Consider the following 9,298-nt stretch of genomic DNA (forward strand, 5'->3'; position numbering starts at 1 on the left):
TATTACCAGTTGTTTATTTTTGGAGAATCCTTTCTGGACTCTCTTGTCCTCCCGCCTCTTTCTTAAAGTGAAACTTTAGTCAGAAAATAAAGTCCTGCTAGATCACTTCAAGCTGGCCCTTTTTGCAAGTATAGCTATGCAAAACCTTAAAAAAAGTGCCTATACTTTTAAAATCCAGTAATACACTATCTTACCCTGCCCTGCACATGCTCAGTTGTTCTCCATTTCTGGTATTGTGCCAAAATCAGAGCCACTAGAGGCCAATCTGCTGACAGCCTAAAGATTTACTTCTGCTCATGGGCTTTGGGCTTCAGCAGAATGGCAGCCTCTGGCAAGAAGAAACAGCAGCAACGCTGGAGGCTATTTAGAGCACACACTCATTTTGTTAGCAATTATTCATGTGGAATGTTTGTTCCTTGCTAAAGAATATTATTTTGTATCAAGTTGTTATTGGTGAAGTTCCGCTTTAAGCTTAAAGTGGTTGTTAAGCCACTTTTTTTCTTCCTATGGTGCCTTCTGTTAGATAACATGATGTTCCTTAGTATACTGTATGTGATTTATAAAAAATATGCTGACTAATACCTTATTTCAGAGAGCTGCTCGGCGCTCACGTGACTGCCCACTGGTCTCCTCTCCCTGTCAGGGCTGGGCTCAGCCCTTCCTTCTCTGAGCTGGCCGCTCAGCTGTCGGCTAATTGCCAGCTCCTTTCTCTCCACAGTGACTCAGCTGTTGATGATCTGCTCGTCAGTCCTGCCTACTTAAATCCGTCCAGCTCACTTCATCTTTGCCTTCACCTTTGGTCACATCTCTGAGACTTTCTCCTGCGTTTCTGTTGAAGTCTTGCTCGGCTGATGTCCCTTCTGGCTCCTGATCCTGCTTGCTGTACTACTACGTTGATCTCTGGCTCTCTGACATTGGCATTGGCTGACTACCCGATCTGGTTACTGAACTCTGGCTATGTATTGACTACGTTTACTCTGTTTACCCTTTTATTATTATTAAACAAGTTTGATTAATTGTACTTCTGTCTGGGTCTGATTCATGGTTTCTGACAGTAGGCGAAGGCCATGAATTCAGAAGATGCAGTTAGTCCACTTGTTAGTAATATTTTTTCCAGATTGGATGACCAGGATCACCGTATGGATCAGTTTGCCTTGGCATTACAAACGCTCCTGAGTCACACGGCTAACCTGGAATCTTCCACTATAGCTGCCCCGGTACAACCTGTGTTGCAGACCATCCCTGCTGCTGCTCCAGTCTCTGTGCAGGCACCCACCTCGAGTATTACCTCTATAAGAGGCATGTCTGGTTCCTCTCTGCTTCCCCAGCGATTTGGGGCCGATCCAGTTCAATGCAGAGGGTTTCTCAACCAGGTTGAGATATACTTTGAGATGCTGCCCCAGGTGTTTCCCATGGACAGAAGCAAAGTAGGTTTTGTGATATCTTTGCTTTCTGAGAGAGCCTTGGCCTGGGCAAACCCTCTATGGCAGACGCAAAAACCCATGGTCCTGAGTTACCCAGATTTTGTGGCTTCCTTCAAAAGGGTATTTGACATTCCCACACGCTCCACTTCTGCTGCCAAGAGCCTCATGTCCATCAAACAGAGTACGAGAACTGTTGCCAATTACGCCATTGAATTCCGTACTCTGGCAGCAGAGGTTGCTTGGAACAATAAGGCCTTTGTGGCTGCCTTCTCTCATGGTCTCTCAGATAACATCAAGGATGAGATAGCAGCCCGAGATATACCCACTGAGCTATAGAGGTTGATCACATTTGCCATCCTCATTGACTCCAGACTCAGAAAAAGACTCTCTTTTAAGGAGCGCTGGTGCAAGCCTCCTGTACATTTGTCTCAGAGCTTTGCAGTCCCACCCTTGCCTCCCTCACCTCCCATGCCTCCTTGTACTGAGTCAGTCTGTGAAGATGAACCCATGCACTTGGGCTTCACGCGTCTCTCTGCGGATGAGAGAGCCCTTAGGAGGAGGGAGAGATTGTGCCTTTATTGTGGCCAGGCTGGTCACTTTTTGAAGTCTTGTCCTACCCGTCCAGGGAACGCCCGAACCTTGAGGTCCTGTCACGGACAGACCTTAGGTGACGTTGTTTCGTCTCCAGTTTCCCAGAAAGATAAGCACCTGGTTTTGCTTACCCTGTCTTGGGCTGAGTCATCCGTCGAGATACAGGCTCTGATCGACTCTGGGGCTGTAGGCCTGTTTATTGATGCTGCCTTTGTATCGAAGCACTCGATTCCACTGCAGCTGCGTGACACTCCACTTGCCATTGAGGCTCTTGATGGGAGACCTCTACAGCCTGCCCATGTGACTCATGAGCCTGTCCTGTTGTCCATTTCCGTAGGGGCCCTTCATCATGAGATAATCCAATTCAAAGTTATTTCCTCACCTAAGTTTCTGCTGGTTATTGGTTATCCTTGGTTACAGAGGCACAACCCCTCTTTTGATTGGCTCCGTGCAGAGGTTCTGTCCTGGTCGCCACATTGCAGCGAGAGATGCTTCCAGAAGGTAGACAAGGTCCTGTGCACCTCTTCACTCTCCTCCCTGCCGGAGGAGTACCGCGATTTTAGCGTTGTCTTTGACAAAGGTCAAGCCGGTACTTTGCCTCCATACCGGTCGTATGATTGCGCAATTGACCTTCAACCTGGTGCCATACCCCCTCATGGCCGGATTTACCCTTTGTCGGTCTTGGAGGATAAGGCCATGGAGGAGCATGTTTCATCTGCAAATCCTTGTCTCCTGCTGGTGCTGTTTTTTTGCTGTGAAGTAGAAGAGTGGTGAACTGAGACCTTGTATCGATTATAGGGGTCTCAATCATTTCACGATTAAGAATGCCTATCCCATTCCGTTGATTATTTGACCGCCTCAAGGGAGCAACAGTTTTTTTTTAAGCTTGATTTGAGAGGGGCATACAATCTCGTCAGGATTAAGGATGGCGACGAGTGGAAAACTGCGTTTAATACCAGGTCATTATCAGTATCTCGTAATGCCTTTTGGGCTTTGTAACGCTCTGGCAGTTTTCCAGGAGTTCATTAACGATGTCCTCCTAGATTTGTTGCAGTTATGTGTGGTGGTTTATCTCGACGATATCCTCATATTTTCCAAGTGCCTGGAGAGCCACCACACAGATGTCTGTCGTGTGCTTTAGAGACTACGAGAGAACAATCTCTATTGTAAGTTGGAAAAGTGCGAATACCATTGTGAACAGGTTAAATTCCTGGGCTATGTCATTTCCACTGCTGGTTTTTCGATGGACCCAGAGAAATTTTCAGCGGTCCTACAGTAGCCTCCACCCGTGGGTTTACATTGTCTGCAGCGTTTTTTTGGCTTTGCCAACTATTATTGGAAGTTTATTCGTAACTTCTCGTCTCTGGTCAAGCCCCTGACTGATATGACCAAGAAAGACGGCAACCCACAGAGTTGGTCTCCGGAGTCCGGAGTCCATTAAGGCCTTTGAGAGTCTCAAGGTTGCCTTTGTTTCTGCTCCTGTGTTGGCACACCCCGATCCTACGATGCCTTTTATCCTAGAAGTTGATGCTTCCGAGACTGGAGTTGGCGCCCTTCTGTCTCAAAACTCTGAGTGCGCTATGCATTCCCCCACTTCCAAGATGGAGTCAGTTCCGATTCCTGTGATTCCTCCTGATCGTATTCTGGCTACGGTTCGCACCAGTCTTGCTTCTCTTTTGGGTGACAAAATTCTTGCTGCTCAGGTCGATGCTCCTCCTGAGAAACCTTAGAAACCTCCTCACCGCTGCTTTGTTCCTGAGAGTTTCCGTACTGCCGTGCTCCAGACTTACCATTCTCCCAAGGCAGCTGGCCACCCTGGTAAGAATCAACTCGTTTGGGCCATTTCCCAACAATTCTGCTGGCCTAGTCTACGTGCTGATGTAACTGCCTTCGTAGCTGCCTGTTCCGTGCGTGCTCTGAGTAAGACTTCACGACACCTTCCAGTGGGCCTCCTACAACCCATACCCGATGGAGAGAAGCCCTGGACCCACCTGTCTATGGATTTCATTGTGGAGTTGCCCAACTCCCAAGGCAACACAGTTATCCTTATGGTGGTTGACCGGTTCTCAAAGATGTGTCATTGTATTCCACTTAAGAAGTTGCCCACTTCTAAGCAACTGGCTTCCATTTTTGCTCAGGAGATCTTCCGCTTATATGGGCTACCCAAGGTGATTGTCTCAGACAGGGGTAGTCAGTTTGTGTCCCGATTCTGGTGAGCCTTTTGTGCACAGTTGGGTATTCATCTTGCTTTCTCTTCTGCGTATCACCTGCAGTCTAATGGGGCTGCAGAACGAGCCAATCAGTCCTTGGAGCAATTCCTACGTTGCTATATTTCTGACCATCCCGTTTGTCCCCGTTTATGACGAACTATGGTTTCCAACCTTCCGTGTTGCCTGCTTCGTTTGTTCCGCAGAGTATTCCTGCATTAGAGGACCATCTCCATGGTCTTCGTTCCACTTGGGCACAAGTCCAGGAGGCTTTGCAACATGCTAACGATAGGTACAGGCTCCATGCTGACCACAGATGCCTGCCTGCGCCTTCCTACCAGGTTAGGGACAGAGTCTGGCTGTCGTCTCGCAACCTTCGACTTCACGTTCCTTCTTTGAAGTTCGCACCTCAGTTTATTGGCCCTTTCCGTATCCTTCTCAGGATTAACCCAGTGGCTTACGCATTGGACCTTCCTCCTAGTATGCACATCTCTAATGTGTTTCATGTCTCCTTATTGAAACCTTTGGTCTGCAACCGCTTTACCACCTTGGTGCCACGTCCTCACCCTATACAGGTTGAGAACTATGAGGAGTGTGAAGTACAATCCATTGTTGACTCCCGTAGGTTCTGTGGGCACATACAGTACCTGGTGCATTGGAAGGGGTACGGTCCAGAGGAACGCTCTTGGGTCTCATCCTCGGACGTACATGCCCCTGTCCTCCTATGTGATTTCCATAGACGTTTTCCCCTCAAGCCCAGTGGTCCTCCGAGGGGGAGGGGTCATTGAGGAGGGGATACTGTCAGGGCTGGGCTCAGCCCTTCCTTCTCTGAGTTGGCTGCTCAGCTGTCAGCTAATTGCCAGCTCCTTTCTCTCCACAGTGACTCAGCTGTTGATGATCTACTTGTCAGTCCTGCCTACTTAAAGCCATCTAGCTCACTTCATCTCTGCCTTCGCCTTTGGTCACATCTCTGAGACTTTCTCCTGCGTTCCTGTTGAAGTCTTGCTCGGCTGACGTCCCTTCTGGCTCCTGATCCTGCTTTGCTGTACTACTACGTTGATCTCTGGCTCTCTGACATTGGCTGACTACTTGATCTGGTTACTGAACTCTGGCTATGTATTGACTACGCTTACTCTGTTTACCCTTTTATTATTATTAAACAAGTATGATTAACTGTACTTCTGTCTCGGTCTGATTCATGGTTTCTGACACTCCCAATCTCACAGCTGCAGGCGGAGGTGCTGAGTTCCCCTGCTGACATCAGCCGGGAAGAGGGGAGGGGAGGAGGAGACCGGCGGGCAGTCACGTGAGCGCCGAGTGGCACTCTGAAATAGGGTATTAGGCAGCATATTTTTATAAATTACATACACTGGGGAACATCATGTTATCTAAAAGCGGGAACTATAGTAAGAAAACACAGTTATGATAGCAGCAGGAGGGGAGGGCTTGGAAGCGGACTGAGCTGACAGGCAGGCAGGCGACAAGGGAGAGCAGATAAGAGAGCTGCAGATGATGGAAGCACGTAAACTGACCACGATGTCAGGGCTCAGCAGCCATGATAAACCGTGGTCAGTTTACAGGGGGGAGGGCAGAACCAGGCAGGATCAGTCAGGTGTTTCAGGTGATACAGCACTGTGCTGTATAACATGCTTTAAAGGAACATGATCTATTTTTCTTTTTTTAGGGTTACAAACACTTTAAATCCAGTAGAATAAATCCTTTGTGCAGACAACGGTGCTTTCTGCCACCTCCTACATGCCTAGATCCATCTCTCTCTGTGGTATGGGCTCAAACTATGACTTGGTCTGTCTTCTCTATAATTCCATGCTCCATTTTGGTCTTTGGTTAGTGTCCTGCAGAAATTTTTGTGGCCCTATGTAAATTCATCTGTATCTCAGCCACATTAGTGCTCATATGTCTACTATAATCACCCTTTTACCTTCCAGTACTGTCTAATCTTGTTTTGTTATCTGTGTCTTGCTTGAACTTTCTAGTTGTTTTTCCTAGTCTTAACCCTTTTATATGCTTCCAGTGTCTTCTTGTCAACCTTCATGAGATTTGCAGACCTTTTAGTGGTAAATTAACTCAATTTCTTGTTACTGATTAGGCTGGGTACACACTGTTCACTGGACCAGCAAGAACCGGCCAACTTACGTGTGTACAGCTGTCTCTCTGACAGAATCCAGTGTAACCACCGACTTATGTCAAAGGACTATGCTTGAAAACAGGCATCCGGTCAGCATTTGCAACCAACAGCTGCAAGAGACCCAATTGGTGTATTCTGGCACACAACACACATTTCTGTTGGTATGGCGATATGTCAGTTTTTTTTTTATTTAAACGAAAAAATAAAACTTGCAGTGTGTACTGGGCTTTAGAATAAATGGTGTTTTGAGCGTAAATACACAGTCTGCTAGATAGTTTAATCTCTATGCTAAAGTGTATTATAATATAGTTCTGTACCACTAGAAGGGAATCAACACATAAATCAGCAAAGTCAGCAATAAACAGTGCATATACAGTAATCATTAACTGCAATATGAATAATCATACTATAACTAGTCTGCCGAGCACTCTAGGCGAATGGATTGGATATGGTGCAATGTTCGTTGATAGGTACCTCTTAGCATAAGCAATAGGTGACGGTCTCTGCAGCTGTAAGCAGCTGTAAGAGGACAGTCTATAGTCCTAACTCTTCAGGAAGTTAGCTTTGGGGCCAAGTTGTACCATTGGTGCACGAGTCCCATTCAAGCTTTCAGGCAGTAATAAGGCTATTAGATGGCTGTATGATCAGTTCCTACAGGGCTCGGTCTGGTATGGATATTAAGGGGCACCCTGCACCAAAATTATAAAATAAAACTGTGTGGGGGTCCCCCTCAAAATCCATACCAGACCGTCTAGGTCTGGTATGGATTTTAAGGGGAACCCCGCGCCAAAATTTAAAAAAAAAATGGCGTGTGGGACCCCACAAAAATCCATACTAGACCCTTATCCGAGCACGCAACCTGGCAGGCAACCTGGCAGGCTGCAGGAAAAGAGGGGGGGCAAGAGAGCACCCCCCCTCCTGAACCGTACCAGGCCACATGCCCTCAACATGGGGAGGGTGCTTTGGGGTAGCCCCCCAAAGCACCGTGTCCCCATGTTGATGGGGACAAGGGCCTCTTCCCCACATCCTTGCCCGGTGGTTGTGGGGGTCTGAGGGCGGGGGGCTTATCGGAATCTGGAAGCCCCCTTTAACAAGGGGACCCCCAGATCCCGGCCTCCCCCCCTGTGTGAAATGGTAACGGGTACAAATGTGCCCCTATCATTTCACAAAAAAAGTGTGAAAATTGTAAAAATGACATGGCTTGGGACAAGCCCCAAGCCGTGGGTTACGTCACCGGGTGGCTCCACCCCCCTCTGACGCTACGGGGAAGCCATAGGGATGTCCCTGTGCATCAGAGGGGGCGGGGTCACCCGGCGTCGTCACCGTGTGGCCTCACCCTCAGTTATAAAAGAACTGTCACCTGACAGGATGGTCATTACAGCAGGTGCCTCCCATGGAGGCGGATCATGGCGGCGTGCAGGTTTTTTTTTTTTTTCTCTTTTTCGGTCCGTCGGCGGAGCAAGAGAAGAAGAAGAAGACTAAGTGGGACATTTTTATTTTTTAATAAAGGACTTGTCCCAAGCCTTGTCATGTCATTTTTACCATTTTCACACTTTTTTGTGAAATGGTAGGGGTACATTTGTACCCTGTTACTATTGATCTGGGGGTCCCCTTGTTAAAGGGGGCTTCCAGATTCCGATAAGCCCCCCGTCCACAGACCCCCCACAACCACCGGACACGGGTTGTGGGGATGAGGCCCTTGTCCCCATCAACATGGGGACACGGTGCTTTGGGGGGCTACCCCAAAGCACCCTCCCCATGTTGAGGGCATGTGGCCTGGTATGGTTCAGGAGGGGGGGCCATCTCTCATCCCCCCTCTTTTCCTGCGACCTGCCAGGTTCGGATAAGGGTCTGGTATGGATTTTTGGGGGGACCCCCACGCCATTTTTTTTTATTTTGATTCGGGATTCCCCTTAATATTCATACCAGACCCAAAGGGCCTAGTAATGGACTGTGGGGGAACCCCATGCCATTTTTATCAATGACTTTTATGTGTATTGCCGGGACCGACAATTCATTATAGCCACGAGTACTTTTAAATGACTTTTTTTCCTTTAGAAATGTCATTTTGCTCTCGGACTGTTCTAAACACGGGAAACATGCGCCACTTTACAGGCATACTATAGACACCCCCCAGGTACGAAAATTAAAGGAATATTTCACTTTTATTGTTTCACTTTAAGCATTATTAAAATCACTGATCCCGAAAAAAATGCAGTTTTTAAAACTTCTTTTTGCATTGATACATGTCCCCTGGGGCAGGATCCAGGTCCACAAACACTTATTATGACAATAACTTGCATATAAGCCTTTTAAAATAAGCACTTTTGATTATTCGTGTTCGTGTCCCATGGGCTTTAATGGTGTTCGAACAAATTTTTTGCCTGTTCGCATGTTCTGCTGCGAACCGAACCGGAGGGGTGTTTGGCTCATCCCTAGTCACATACAGCGATTAGTCTACTCTCTGCTCTGCACCCAGCTGACTCTGGTTTTCAATCCCCTTGAACTCAGCACTCCAGATCCCATTAAGGCTGCCAATATGCAGCAGCGATCGTGCATACTGAATAGCGTTGTGCACTTTTGGGTCTCCCCCATGGCAAGAGGAAGCTGTGTCCTGTACAGCCTGGGAAAATGCATCTCTTTCCTCTTCCTCCTCCTGGCAATCTCTCTCTGAGAAATGCAGTCCAAAAGCCTTTAATTATAGTAGAATCTCTCTCCTCTGGACTACAGTTCCGACAGTGCAGTGCTGCCTGACTCAGTCTGTTAAACCTTTCCTGCTGAGCAGCTTCCTCCTCTTGCTGATATAGCTGTTAACCAGTTCAGCACCATAGGGAAACAGCTACTGAGAGCAGCTGCAGCCAGTGTTTCTCTCATTCTTCAATGTTAGCCATATTCCAGAGTCCACAGACATATAACTTCCATAACGTTGA

Source organism: Aquarana catesbeiana, linkage group LG06 (genome assembly GCF_042186555.1).
Source record: "Aquarana catesbeiana isolate 2022-GZ linkage group LG06, ASM4218655v1, whole genome shotgun sequence".
In the NCBI taxonomy this organism is placed as follows: Eukaryota; Metazoa; Chordata; class Amphibia; order Anura; family Ranidae; genus Aquarana; species Aquarana catesbeiana.